The following is a 15902-nucleotide window of genomic DNA, read 5'->3' as shown; positions in this document are numbered from 1 at the left end:
TACTTTTATTCTGTTCAGGAGGAAATGTTTCCTGTAGGCTGGATGGGCTCATGAAGACATGTTGTTCTGATTTCACTATAGGTTTTACATGTTAAAAGACTCCGCCTCAAAGGACTTTCCCAGTGAAATACAAATGAAAAGTGTTGTTTTCTTTAAAAAACATTATAAACATCATGTTTAACAAATCATGATTTTGGTATCATAATCAGAAGGCTGATGTACATTGTGCGTAACAATAAGACTGTACATAACACACAACATCTGTGATTGACCCATTCATCATATCTATGAACCAAAGGATCAGTAATGTTATGCATCATGTCATTAATTCATTACTTATGACCATAGGTCTTCAGCTAACGGTGTATGCCAAAAACCTTTGAATGTATTGTAATGTGAAATCATCTACATCAAATAATAAACACTGAGGTACTGTAGAATATCAGAGAGTTCCATTTCAACATTGAATGTTTTGTATGGTAGAACATTCAGCACCAATGCATTGTGGGAAAGGTTAAACGCTTCATGGGTATTTTTCAAACAGGGCCACGTTTGAATGTTGTCAAGTGTTTTAGATAGAAATGTAATGAATAGAGCTGACGTGATTCCTTACTTCACATGTTCTACATTGCATATTTCTATCTGAACGTTCCAAAAGAATTGTGTTCTGTTGCATACTCTTCACCCAGAAATTTGCACCCGTTCACCCCTCATGTGTTTAAAAGCATCAGCAAAATAATGACTGGAGGGAGTTTGCTCCATTTCCTCACACCAGTTCATTGTTTTTGAATCCATGAGAGAAAGTTTATAAAATAGAATAACTTCACTACCTTGGCTGAGGTCGTCTGAGTCAACAACAACTATAAACATATGTTAATTTAGTGCCACTGCTGAGTCAAATGCACTCTACTCAAATATAATGTCCAAATTCACCTCTTTCAATTCCAAGTCATCAGTTAAAAATGAATTATAATATTTAACTGGTATGCATTATACATTTTCATGTTTCTATATTGAGTAAATGGAACAAGGGGAGCATCTACAAATACCTAGGTGTCTGGCTAGACTGTTAAACTCTCCTTCCAGAATCCTTCCAGATATCAAACATCTCCAATCCAAAATCAAATCTATAATCGGCTTTCTATTCCTAAACAAAGCCTCCTTCACTCACGCCGCCAAACTTACCCTAGTAAAACGGACTATCCTACCGATCCTCGACTTCGGCGATGTCATCTACAAAATGGCTTCCAATACTCTACTCAGCAAATTGGATGTAGTCTATCACAGTGCCATCCGTTTTGTTACCAAAGTGCCTTATACCACCCACCACTGCGACCTGTATGGTCTAGTCGGCTGGCCCTCGCTACATGTTCGTCGTCACTGGCTCCAGGTCATCTATAAGTCTATGCTAGGTAAAGCTCCGCCTTATCTCAGCTCACTGGTCACGATAACAACACCCACCCGTAGCACGTGCTCCAGCAGGTATATCTCACTGGTCATCCCCAACACCTTCTTTGGCCGCCTTTCCTTCCAGTTCTCTGCTGCCAGTGACTGGAACGAATTGCAAAAATTGCAAAAATTGCTGAAGCTGGAGACTTACATTTCCCTCACTAACTTTAAACATCAGCTATCTGAGCAGCTAACCGATCGCTGCAGCTGTACATAGTCCATCTGTAAATAGCCCACCCAATCTACCTACCTCATCCCCATATTGTTTTTATTTACTTTTCTGCTCTTTTGCACACCAGTATCTCTACTTGCACATCATCATCTGTTCATCCATCACTCCAGTGTTAATCTGCTAAATTGTAATTACTTTGCTCCTATGGCCTATTTATTGCCGCCTCATGCCATTTGCACACACTGTATATAGACTTTATTTATTTATTTACTCTATTGTGTTATTGACTGTACGCTTGTTTATTCCATGTGTAACTCTGTGTTGTTGTTTCTGTCGCACTGCTTTGCTTTATCTTGGCCAGGTCGCAGTTGTGAATGAGAACTTGTTCTCAACTAGTTTACCTGGTTAAAAAAAGGTGAAATATATATATTTTTTAAACATTTTAACTGTAACATACCTACAGGAAGTTGGTATCTTGCTCTGGAGTAATACTGCGTGTATAATTTCTACTTGGAGAGCGTGTATCATTTCCACATTACTTAAAATCTAACTAATTCTCTCATCCACACATTCGTATGGGTAGATGTTGATTTGGTATTGGGGTTTCGCCCCTCCTCCCTAAAGTGTACATTCATACATATGTACACTCCACCTCATTTTTACATGTAAAAGCAGTAGACTAGTGTAAGGAATACAGTAGGTAGAAACACCAATCCATTGCTTATAAATAAATCCTTGGGGGGGGGTAAACGAGTGGACAGTTCAGGGAGTGTGGAGGGATGGAAGAAACAGGATTGGGATCAGGTTTAGTGGGTTGACTCGTTACAATGGCACAAGCATATGTGATTCTACAAATGCGCTGATATTGGGAAACTCACCCCAAAACATCGACTTCGGAGTCAAATAAACAGGCCGAAATTGATCGCAAACCCTCAGTCAAACATCCACTCTGCACTGTCTAGATGTCTAATCAAAACGCTGAGCAGAAATTCCTTGTTGCTAATTAAAATGCTGCTCAAGGCAATCTCAATTTCAACACTTTAATGTCTAGTGGAAATAATAGAACTCTTGGTAAATTCTCATTATCTCGGTTGCTTCTCTAGTCATAATGACATAGTTAACACACTAGACAGGACACAGCATCATCTCGGTTGCTTCTCTAGTCATAATGACATAGTTAATGCACTAGCCAGGACACAGCATCATCTCGTTTGCTTCTCTAGTCATAATGACATAGTTAACGCACTAGCCAGGACACAGCATTATCTCAGTTGCTTCTCTAGTCTTAATTACATAGTTAACACACTAGACAGGAAACAACACTGCACTGCCTTTTATATTCGATGCAGATGATCATGAACTCCTGCTAGAGTTTTTTAAATGTTTTTTATTTTTATTTTTAGATCAAGCGGACTGCACGACAGAAGTCAATGTCTATCTGGTGATGGAGTTCAGTCTAATTTTCTTAACATAACCAGAGGAGTCCCACAAGGCCCAATGCTAGGCCCAATACTGTTCACTATTTACATGAATAATGTTGGTCTGTCCCGGAATAATAATAACTGGGGCTTACATCTCTATGTGGATGACACAGTTATGTATTCCCGTGTCCCTTCAATGCAGCAGGAAATCCACGACCTTCAGCTTGGCTTTGGTTCAATTCAAGAATCGCTCACCGATCTTAAATTAGTGCTGGATGTTGATAAAACCACAAAAAAATATATTTTTCTCTAGGTCTCATAAACTTGATCCTAATAAACGACGTATTGTATCTGTACCTTGAGAGACCAAATTGAGCCAGGCCACCGTTATAAATATCTAGGTATTTAGATTGACGATAAACTGTCCTTTATAACACACATTGATAAGCTGACTAAAAGTTTTGAGTAAAGATTGGTTTCCTTTATAGAAATAAATCCTGTCTCACTTTTGAAAATAGGAGGAAGATTGTTCAAAACTCTGGAGACTCAATCAACGTGTACGCAGCAGCTTCTGTGTTAAAACCTCTAGATTCAGTCTATAAATCAGCCTTGCATTTTATCACTGGGGATCATTTTCATACACATCATTGTCTCTTTATATAGTTCTGTTGGGTGGGAGTCTCTGACTACCAGAAGGACCCAACATCGGCTATTATTCGTATATAAAGCTCTCGTCCAGAAATTCCCATCACCTCACTTCTAAACTAGAAATCAAGTAACTATAAGACTCTCTCTCAAGACTAGAAGTTCCACAGGTCTCCTCTGAATTAAGACTGGTTGGTTCTAGAGGTTCCACGTGTCTCCTCTGAGATAAGACTGTTTGGTACTAGAGGTTCCACGGGTCTCCTCTGAGTTAAGACTGGTTGGTTCTAGAGGTTCCACGTGTCTCCTCTAAGATAAGACTGGTTGGTTCTAGAGGTTCCACGTGTCTCCTCTGAGATAAGACTGTTTGGTACTAGAGGTTCCACGTGTCTCCTCTGAGATAAGACTGTTTGGTACTAGAGGTTCCACGGGTCTCCTCTGAGTTAAGACTATTTGGTACTAGAGTTTCCACGTGTCTCCTCTGAGATAAGACTGTTTGGTACTAGAGGTTCCACGGGTCTCCTCTGAGTTAAGACTGGTTGGTACTAGAGGTTCCACGGGTCTCCTCTGAGTTTGGGAAGACTGCTTTCAGTTACTATGCCCCTCAGTCCTGGAATGACCTACAGGTCACTCTAAAACTTTATTCTTTGGTCCCAAAAGATGAATTTAGTGCTCTGATTTTTTTTTAAATGTGACCAATGAAAACTGCACTTGTTTTGATTGATTGTATATATTAGTTTATTATGTCCTTTTGAACGGACTGTCATTTATTTTGAAATGTTGTAACTGTCATTTATTTTGAAATGTTGTAACTGTCATTTATTTTGAAATGTTGTAACTGTCATTTTGTACTGATCATGTTTAAATGTGTTGCTCACATTGCTTGAACTGTTCTTTTCAGGGCATTGGAAATGAGACTGTGGTCTCAATGGGTTCCCCTGGTTAAATAAAGGTTTATAAAATATATCTTGTACGTGTGACACATTTCCATGCATTTAATATTGTGTGACTTGAATAAGGTGGAAGACCTATTTTATATAATAAACTTGGTTCCCTGTAGAAGGGATGTGACACCTCACTACTTACCACATCTCACCACTCTTGCTCTATATTGAAACCGCCTCAATTCACACCATGGAACCTATGGAGGATAGTGTGATTTCTAAGAGAAGGTGATACCATAGCTCTTAAGGGAGAAAAAATCAATCTATTTATTAAACAGGACATCAGCACTACCACACCCACCATGAATGATACAAATAACAATTGATGCTGTTGATATCAAACAGCATTGAACCGCCTCGTTCGTTGATCTGAAGGAGTTGTACGCCATCGACCATGAGATAATGATGCTGAGACAATGATGCTGAGATAATGATGCTGAGATAATGATGCTGAGATAATGATGCTGAGATAATGATGCTGAGACAATGATGCTGAGATAATGATGCTGAGACAATGATGCTGAGACAATGATGCTGAGACAATGATGCTGAGATAATGATGCTGAGATAATGATGCTGAGACAATGATGCCAAGATAATGATGCTGAGATAATGATGCTGAGACAATGATGCTGAGATAATGATGCTGAGACAATGATGCTGAGATAATGATGCTGAGATAATGATGCTGAGATAATGATGCCGAGACAATGATGCCGAGATAATGATGCCGAGATAATGATGCCGAGATAATGATGCTAAGATAATGATGCCGAGATAATGATGCCGAGGTAATGATGCCGAGATAATGATGCCGAGATAATGATGCTGAGATAATGATGCAGAGGATGTCAGAGGTAGAGCTTTCAAGTCAAGCTCCCCTGGTGATTCAAAAAAATTAAAAGATCATTTCTAAATATCTTGATGGAAACAGTTCTTAACAGCCACATTTATAGCTTTTTTTTTTACAAATATTAAGAGTTTTGAATCAGAAGGGTGATGTACATTGCGTAACAACAAGGGTGTACACATCACAGATAGACTGTGTTTTCCCCTTTCATTATATTCACGAAGCGAAGAATCACAAAACAGATGTTATTGCCTCAATCCCTTTAATTACTCACAGTGTCCTTTTTAATAGTATTGTACGCTTGAAAATACCTGAGATCTTTGAGCACCTACAATATAAATTGCTTTTTCAAACCAACACAACAAACCCTGCAATTTAATTGGGGTAATGAGGTGGGAAAAACACGCATTTCTAATTTAACTTCAAGAAATATAAGTGATGCATTCTGGTTAGATTCCATCGGCTAGCTGATGACATTTTGGAGGCACCCTGGAATCTTCTCAATAGTCTGTCTTTGCTTCCTCATGTTCTTTTCCTCCTGTTCTCTCCTCACTTCTCACTGATGTTTTGAGAAGGGAAGGGGAGTACAGGAACAAAGACAAGGAAGCAAAGACAGACTATTGAGAAAAATCCAGGTTGCCTCCAAGAGTCTAGTCATGTTAGAGTTTATTTAAAGTGGAGTCACAACTCACTTTTACAAACGGAGGAACAAAACAAAGGAGGTTGACGGGGTGTGGAGAAAGGGGAACAACGTAAAAATATATATATATAAAACAAAACTGGACAAAAATTGAGGAGCAAATAGTCCATGACAAATAGTCTAAACAGTCCAGAAAGTCAATAGACCATAGGACAGGAAGTGGATGGAAGGAGGTGGACAGACAGGAAGTGGATGGAAGGAGGTGGACAAGACAGAGAGAAAATGGACGGACGACTCACTAGTAAGTCAATGGCGTCTAGGTTTCGAGGAGATGAAACACTAACATTTTGAAAAGGAGGTGATTAAGAGATCAGGAGGATATGACACGTGGAAGCCAAAACAGATTTTTGAGCAATAGTCCCCTGATTCTAAATTATACTCTGAAAGGGCTTTCTTTTCATATGAGTTTTTCCTGTCAAGTTCACCATTATTAAGTCTTCCATTATCCTGTGAAGGCCCGTGATGAGATTTTGTATTACACATGGTTTCCTCAAAAGCATTTGATAATATCAGTTGCGGAAAAGTCCTCATGGAAATATGTTTCAAGATGAACAAATAAGTGCTGGAATCATGAATCTGAAAAGTGTTTGTACATTGCATAACAAAAAGACTGTACATATCACGTAACATCAGTGATTAACCCATTCATTATTTCTATGAATCAAATGTGTAGATTTTTTCATGGATGTCATTAATTCATTAGTTATGGCCATAGGACTTCAATTAACGGTGAGTGTCCAAAACCTGTGAATGTAATGTAACGTTAAACAATATACATCAAATATTAAACACTGAGGTACTGTAGATATGTTGCAAAATTATTCAGAGTTCCATTTCAACATTGAATGCATTGCATGGTAATACATTCAACCCCAGTGCATTGTGGGAAAACTTAAAAGCTTCATGGGTATTTTTCAAACAGGGCCACGTTTGAACGTTGTCAAGTGTTTTAGATAGAAATGTCATGAATGGAGCTGACGTGATTCCTTACTCTACATGTTCTACATTGCATATTTCTATCTGAACGTTCCAAAACGTTGTGTCCTGCTGAACGTGCCCCAGGTTGTACTATGTTGCGTACCCTTCACCCAGAAATGTGCACCTGTTCGTTTACCTCTCATGCGTTTAAAAGCATCAGCATGGTTGGAGGGAATTTGCTCCATACTCCTTAAACTAGTCCATAGTTTTTTGATCTATGGGAGAGAGTTGATAGAATATAATTATTTATTTTTTCTCAGAGGAAATTACTACCTTGGCTGAGGTCCTCTGAGTCAACAACTTGACTATAAACATATGTTCATTTAGTGCCACTGCTGAGCCAAATGCACTCTACTCAAATATGTCAAAATTCACCTCTTGCTACTGGAAGTCACCTGTTAAAAATAATGTATTATATTTAACTTGTGTGCATGGAACATTTTCATGCTTCTATATTGAGTAAATGGAACAAGGGGAGCATCTACTTTTCACTGTAACATTGGTACCTACAGGAAGTTGGTATCCTGCTCTGGAGACTTCCTGATGTCACATTATAAAATAGCATGTATAATTTGAATGCAAGCTTCTGAGCATTCCGGAGTGGCAGGTAGCCTAGTGGTTAGAGCATTGGGCCAGTAACTGAAATGTTGCTGGATCAAACCCCTGAGCGGACAAGGTAAAACACCTGTCAATCTATCAAGTTAACCTACTTTTCCCCAGACCCTGTGGATGTCGATTAAGGAACCTCTCTGATTCAGAGGGGTTGGGTTAAATGTGGAAGACGCATTACATTTGAAGGCATTCAGTTGTTCAACTGACTAGGTATCCCCCTTTCAAGTCCTTGAACATATTTCATGGAAATATAGTCATCACCAATGCATTGTGGGAAAGCTTCATTGCAATTTTTGTGGGTCAAATGAAATTACATAGTTTGACTATTTACAGTTGGAAAAATCATCAGAATGGGATTACTAATAATTCTGGGGTCAAATAAACAGCTATTAAAGTACTGCTGAACCAAATATGCACTAATTTAAAATTTAATCGCAGTGTACAAATTCAGTACAAGCCTGAATTACTTTAACGTTGAGTAAAGGATATGACTGAGGTGAAACAGCAACTCTCATCTGTAACCTACAGAGGTTAAGAAAATACAGAACCACTCTTGCCCTGAAGACCCCTTTAACTCACGTCATGTCATGGATGTGATCTGAATTTACTATTTAACCCGTACCTACTTCCTAGCAACTCATGTAGACTAGACCTGACAGGATTGTGGAAAGGTGAATTAGATCTGAGAGGATAGGAAAGATGAATTAGATCTGAGAGGATTGTGGAAAGGTCAAACTAGATATTGGATCATTGGAAAGGTGAAAGCAACATGGAAACATATCCTCCCAGCCAATCAGATCTAAAGGAGGTGCCTATAGGGTGTAAGGGCTATAGGGATTGATTTGGAATTCAGAATTCGATGAAAACATAGTGTGCACAATGGGTGAGTTTCTTTTGGCCCGGTGCACCGGTGGGCCATGACAAAACGAACTTGACCTATTTCTACACTCCAACAGCAGGCAGTGTGATGTGACACTTTTGTTAACGAGTTCATTAAAAGTGCAATCTGTCATTTTAATTCTGGTAAAAAGTATTGACCAAGCAGGGCTCAAGTGGAGGGTCAGGAGGGTGATGTACATTGAGTAACATTGAGGTTATACATGCCACAGATGATGTACTGTGTTCCTCCCGTTCATCATATTCATGAACCGAGCGATCGGTGATAGCTGAAGGGGCCTCACCAGGTTAGGATTAGCCTAAAGGGGCCTCTCCAGGTTAGGATTAGCCTAAAGGGGCCTCTCCAGGTTAAGATTAGCCTAAAGGGGCCTCTCCAGGTTAGGATTAGCCTATACATTTGAGGTAATAGCCTGCAGTGTCCTTTATTTATGGTTTGCTTAGAATATTCAATATTAGTCTATACTTTAATGCAACTAGAACTAGAATGTATTGTTGTGTAAGAAAAAAACAATAAAACTATTAAATTGGCAAATATTGTGGGAAATATATGAACATATTAAATTAACTTCAAACATTTTGCTCTTTTGAATATTCAGCACTGACACAATCTGGTAAATTGCAAGCTAGAGATACTTGGGCTTGATCTAAAATGTGTGTCAAACTCATTTCACAGAGGGCTGAGGGTCTGCAGATTTTTTCTCCTCCCTTGTACTCGATTCATGAATTAAGGTCACTAATTAGGTCTCTGACACCTCTCACCTGGTTGTCTAGGTCTTAATTGAAAGGAAAATAAATAAAAAACAGCAGACACTAGGCCCCTCCAACTCAACTCTGGACCTCAAAGCCAGTTCCACTGCATTTGTTCATTGTTCCCCTCTAATCAGGGACTGATTTAGACCAGGTGGGTGCAATTCATTATCAGGTAGGGTCAGGGTATTGGGTGCTTGGGTCAGGGTATTGGGTGCTTGGGTCTGGGTATTGGGTGCTTGGGTCAGGGTATTGGGTGCTTGGGTCTGGGTATTGGGTGCTTGGGTCTGGGTATTGGGTGCTTGGGTCTGGGTATTGGGTGCAGCCATAAATTATTCTGATGCAGATCTGTTTTTATATGCTTTAATTTTCTGAAACCCCTCGCTAATGGCCACACTGAGTGAATCTTGCGAGAGTATTAAAAACCTGACTTATTGCCATATACTAGGTCTTGGGTGGTGTCAAGAAGTCTGATATATCGAGAGGTAACATTATATAATGTGAGTATCAGGCTGTTGTAGGCCTTGGGACTAAAAAGGACTATACACCTGCGTCATAAACCCCATATTCTGAAAGTGTTCTCCACGTAAGTCATCTGGGGCAGGGCACTGCACCAATTAGGAAGCAGAAATTAGTACTTCATACAGAGTCTGGATGGGAAACTAAAGTTTATTCATGGAAGGAATTTGACACAGAATAATTCAATGTGACATTTCCATTACAGTGGGGCAAAAAAGTATTTAGTCAGCCACCAATTGTGGCCAATACAATACACTTCAACAATGACAGACAAAATGAGAAAAAAAAATCTAGAAAATCTCATTGTAGGATTTTTTATGAATTTATTTGCAAATTATGGTGTATATTATAAGTATTTGGTCAATAAAAAAAGTTTATCTCAATACTTTGTTATATATCCTTTGTTGGCAATGACAGAGGTCAAGCGTTTTCTCTAAGTCTTCACAAGGTTTTCACACACTGTTGCTGGTATTTTGGCCCATTCCTCCATGCAGATCTCCTCTAGAGCAGTGATGTTTTGGGGCTGTTGCTCGGAAACACGGACTTTCAACTCCCTCCAAAGATTTTCTATGGGGTTGAGATCTGGAGACTGGCTAGGCCACTCCAGGACCTTGAAATGCTTCTTACGAAGCCACTCCTTCGTTGCCCGGGCGGTGTGTTTGGGATCATTGTCATGCTGAAAGACCCAGCCACGTTTCATCTTCAATGCCCTTGCTGATGGAAGGAGGTTTTCACTCAAAATCTCAGTACCGGTACCCCCTGTACATAGCCTCCACATTGACTCAGTACCGGTACCCCCTGTATATAGCCTCCACATTGACTCTGTACCGGTACCCCCTGTATATAGCCTCCACATTGACTCTGTACCGCTACCCCCTGTATATAGCCTCCACATTGACTCTGTACCGCTACCCCCTGTATATAGCCTCCACATTGACTCTGTACCGCTACCCCCTGTATATAGCCTCCACATTGACTCAGTACCGGTACCCCCTGTATATAGCCTCCACATTGACTCTGTACCGGTACCCCCTGTATATAGCCTCCACATTGACTCAGTACCGGTACCCCCTGTATATAGCCTCCACATTGACTCAGTACCCCCGGTAGCCTCCCCCTGTATATAGCCTCCACATTGACTCTGTACTGGTACCCCCTGTATATACCCTCCACATTGACTCAGTACCGGTACCCCCTGTATATAGCCTCCACATTGACTCAGTACCGGTACCCCCTGTATATAGCCTCCACATTGACTCAGTACCGGTACCCCCTGTATATAGCCTCCACATTGACTCAGTACCGGTACCCCCTGTATATAGCCTCCACATTGACTCAGTACCGTAATTCCCTGTATATAGCCTCCACATTGACTCAGTACCGTAATACCCTGTATATAGCCTCCACATTGACTCAGTACCGTAATACCCTGTACATAGCCTCCACATTGACTCTGTACCGTAATACCCTGTATATAGCCTCCACATTGACTCTGTACCGTAATACCCTGTATATAGCCTCCACATTGACTCTGTACCGTAATACCCTGTATATAGCCTCCACATTGACTCAGTACCGTAATACCCTGTATATAGCCTCCACATTGACTCAGTACCGTAATACCCTGTATATAGCCTCGTTGTTGCAATGTCATTTTATTTTATTTTTAACTTTAGTTTATTTGTAAATATTTTCTTAACTCTATTTCTTCAACCGCATTGTTGGTTGTAAATAAGCATTGCATGTGACAAATAAAATTCTATTTGATTTGTAATAAGGCGAGACCCCTAAAAGCAGAGGCTGTCATGACTCCAATCTCACGCTGTCTCCTTTCCTAGTTTGGAGAGGTAGAGAGAAAGGGTCAGTTGTACAACTGAGTTCATTCAATTGAAATGTGTCTTCCACATTTAACCCAACCCCTCTGAATCAGAGAGGTGCGGAGGGCTGCCTTAATTGACATCCGTGTCTTCCGCACCCGGGGAACTGTGGATTAACTGCCTTGCTCAGGGGTAGAATGACATATTTTTACCTTGTCAGCTCTGGGACTCGATCCAGTCAACCTTTCAGTTACTGGCCCAACGCTCTAACCACTAGGCTACCTGACACCCCTATATATATATATATATATATATATATATATAGCGAGAGAGAGAGATGGATTTAGTACAGCCACAAGTCACCGGTTCCACCTTTGTCTGGCGGCTATGGGAAGGACAGAGAGGGTAGTGTAGCGACTCCAAAAGTGGTTGACCAGTTGACATTTTCACTTTGCCTTTGTCAGTCAGGGGGAATGGCTTGTGACAGGCAGCTAGGATTGGCCTGGGTCAACGCCCAGCCATGCATGACTCCTTGGGTTCAGGCTACACAGACAGCTCCATGTGGAACCTGAGATAACTACCAGGATAAGGGCCGGCCCTAGCCCCTGAGCGCATTAAGCGACCGCTTAGGGCCTCGGGGCCGCTAGGGGGCCCCCAACCAAAATAAATACACACATTACTCACACACGTACGCCTGTGGTCAGATAAATTAGGGTCAAAAGGATACCAGGCACACCATGTTTGACTCGGTTATACAACATGCTGTCATGACAACTGTCAAGTAACATTGAAGTCCTCTAACTAAGCCAGCAGTCTCAACCTGATCAATAAACAAAAATATTCAGGGATCCAGCAAACATTTCCCCATGTGGGTATTCGGGGGACCAGGTGGGTGGGTGCAGGCTAGCCCACAGCAATCCCACATCAGGCCAACACAGGCTAGCCCAGCATAACACAATTGGTGTAAACCTTATTTTTTACCTTTTTAACTAGGCAAGTCAGTTAGGAACAAATTCTTATTTTCAATGACGGCCTAAGAACAGTGGGTTAACTGCCTGTTCAGGGGCAGAACGACAGATTTGTACCTTGTCAGCTCGGGGATTTGTCAGCCACTAGGCTACCCTGCCGCCCCATATAAACTTTATAGTATTAAAACATCTTGGAGATGTTATTGCCTAATACTAAAAGTGTTAATTCCCTAACACTGACAAAGTGTAACAGCGTCAGCACTAAGCAAAGTGTTCATTTAACACTATAAAAGTGTTTGACCCCGTATAGACACTCGCCCAGTGTTAAATGTAATACTGTCTGTGTTGATTTAAAACACAGGAGAATTTGCTGTGAAGTTGGAATTTTACAATATTTCCACAATGCAGGCCGTCATGTTTAGAGTCATTGAAATGATTTGTGTTTCAGCGATAGCTTTGTTTTGCACAGTGAAAGGAAGATGGACAGATTGTTAACTTATTGCGTCAGCATTTCAAAATGTTGCAATAACTTTTCCAAATTGGGAAACCTACTGTAGTCACAAAAGTAAATAGTCCTTTGCCTTAGGAGTTCTGCGGTGGTGCTTTTTTATGCATTTTTGTTTCCAGGTGAAATGTATTCTGATGAGCCTTTTAAAAGGGTGAAAACGTGTGAAGAAATATACAGTATTGTGTGGTTGAAATCCCTAAATCACACTGCATCCTTTGTGTGAGACTGCACACATAGGAGAAGCATACCGCATCCTTTCTTTCCTGTTACGGAATTGGCAGGTCGACAATTAATTTACAGGGATTCCCCCTCAAAGGTGTTAGTGTAGCATTCTCACCTGCTTTGAATGAGTCAGTGTCAAACTGACAATTTACCTGACCAAACAACACAACTGCATGAGTCTTTTAGGATGATGTTGAAATTGCTGAAGAACTCTAAAATTCGCAGTTTCTCTTCTTTATGACTCTATTTGGTTTGGTCAGGGTGTGATTTGGGTGGGCATTCTATGTTCTGTTTTCTATGTTTTTGTATTTCTATGTTTTGGCCGGGTATGGTTCTCAATCAGGGACAGCTGTCTATCGTTGTCTCTGATTGGGAATCATACTTAGGCAGCCTTTTTCCCTTCTGTCATTGTGGGAAGTTGTCTTTGTTAGGGGCACTATAGCCTTTGTAAGCTTCACGGTTGTTTTCTTGTTGGCGACATTCTAATAAAAATAAAATATACGCTCACCACGCTGCGCTTTGGTCTTCCTTGAACGACGGCCGTGACAGGTAGGCCTAAAAATTTAAAAAATCCCCCACCTATCTTAACTTTAAGGTCCCAAACAGTCATTCTGATTCCCATGTAAAATAGCCTTTATAGTGATTAAAATATCACCCATAAACTTTTGGGGAAATATAAATATTTTTTGAAAAAGTACTTTTTCTCTCATGGCTAACTACAGTGCCTTCAGAAAGTATTCATACCCCATGACTTATTCCACATTTGTTGATCTAGCTTGAATTCAAAAGGATTAAATATAATATTATTATTTCTCACACATCTACTTATAATAAGTGAAAACATGTTAGACATTTTTGCAAATTTATTGAAAATGAATTACAGAAATACCCCTGAGTCAATACCTTGTAGAAGCACCTTTGTGAGTCTTTCTGGATAAGTCTCTAAGAGCTTTCCACACCTGAATTGTAGTACATTTCCCCATAGTTTTTTCCCCAAATTATTCAGGCTTTGTCAAATTGGTTGTTGATCATTGCTAGGCAACCATTTCAGGTCAGATTTTCAAGTAGATTTAAGTCAAAACTGTAATTCAGCCACTCAGGGACATTCATTGTCTTCTTGGTTTTAGGTTATTGTCTGGCTGAAAGGTGAATTCATCTGTGTCTGATGGAAGGCAGACTTAACCAGGTTTTCCTCTAGGTTTTTGCCTGTGCTTAGCTCCATTCCATTTTATTTTTCATCCAGGAAAACTCCCCAGTCCTTAATGATTACAAGCATACCCATAACATGATACAGCCACCAACCACTATGCTTGAAATTATGGAGAGTGTGTCACAATCATTATAAGGAGTGGACCAAGATGCAGCGTGGTTTGTTTCCATCATTTTATTTGGAAGAGAAACTTAAAGAACAAAAACAATAAAGCGAACAAAAGATCCGTGAAGCTCAGAGTAGTGCTCGCAGGCAACTATACCTAGACAATGGGGAAATGGCTACCTAAATATGATCCCCCAATCAGAGACAACGATAAACAGCTGCCTCTGATTGGGAACAATACCAGGCCAACATAGAAATATAATTTACCTAGATAACCCACCCTTAATCACACCCCGACCTAACCATCATAGAGAATAAAAGCTCAGGACGTGACAGAGTGGTAATCAGTAATGTGTTGTATTGGATTTGCACCAAACGTAACACTTTGAATTCAGGACAAAAAGTAAATAGCTTTGCCAATTTATATTCTCCCATTATTACTTTAGTGCCTGGTACAGGCTTCTGTCTTTTCCCTCTGTCAATTAGGTTAGCATTGTGGAGTAACTACGATGTTGTTGATCCATCCTCAGTTTTCTCTTACCACAGCCATTAAACTCTGTAACTGTTGTAATGTCACCATTTGCGTCATGGTGAAATCCCTGAGAGGTTTCTTTCCTTTTTGGTAATTGAGTTAGGAATGACGCCTGTACCATTGTAGCGCCTGGATGTATTGATACAACATCCAAATTGTAATTAATAACTTCACCATGCTCAAAGATAATTGTATGTGTGGGGTACAGAGATTAGGTATTCGTTCAAAATTTGACCCCTGAACTTATTAAGGCTTGCCATAATAACGGGGTTGAATTCTTATTGACTTAAGACATTTCAGCTTTCATTTTGAATTAATTTGTAAACATTTAGAAAAACATAATTCCACTTTAACATTGTAGGCCAGTGACAAAATGTCAATTGAATCCATTTTAAAGGCTGTAACAACAAAACAAAAAAACGTGGAAAAAGTCAGGGGTCTGAATACTTTCTGAAGACACCGTACCAGGAAGTATGAAAAGACAGGCTGAGTGGGCGGGGAGCTTATATTCATGAGCTTGCCCTCATTGACAGCTCTTAGAAACACCTACAGTGGGGCAAAAAAGTATTTAGTATTTAGTAATTTAGTATTTATTTTCCACCATAATTT

At 40.1% G+C, this 15902-nt stretch overlaps 1 non-coding gene across 1 annotated transcript; it reads right to left on the bottom strand.

Annotated features, from left to right (window-relative positions):
- Nucleotides 1–203: 203 nt before the first annotated feature.
- LOC112253603 lies at nucleotides 204–301 on the bottom strand. Its single transcript, XR_002954043.1, has one exon. It is a non-coding gene; the product is annotated as a small nucleolar RNA U13 (small nucleolar RNA).
- Between the last annotated feature and the right edge of the window lie 15601 nt (nucleotides 302–15902).

The sequence above is a fragment of the Oncorhynchus tshawytscha genome, linkage group LG06, assembly GCF_018296145.1.
Source record: "Oncorhynchus tshawytscha isolate Ot180627B linkage group LG06, Otsh_v2.0, whole genome shotgun sequence".
Lineage (NCBI taxonomy): Eukaryota > Metazoa > Chordata > Actinopteri > Salmoniformes > Salmonidae > Oncorhynchus > Oncorhynchus tshawytscha.
The sequence above is the reverse complement of the archived record's forward strand: the minus strand, read 5'-3'. Positions and strand labels throughout refer to the sequence as shown.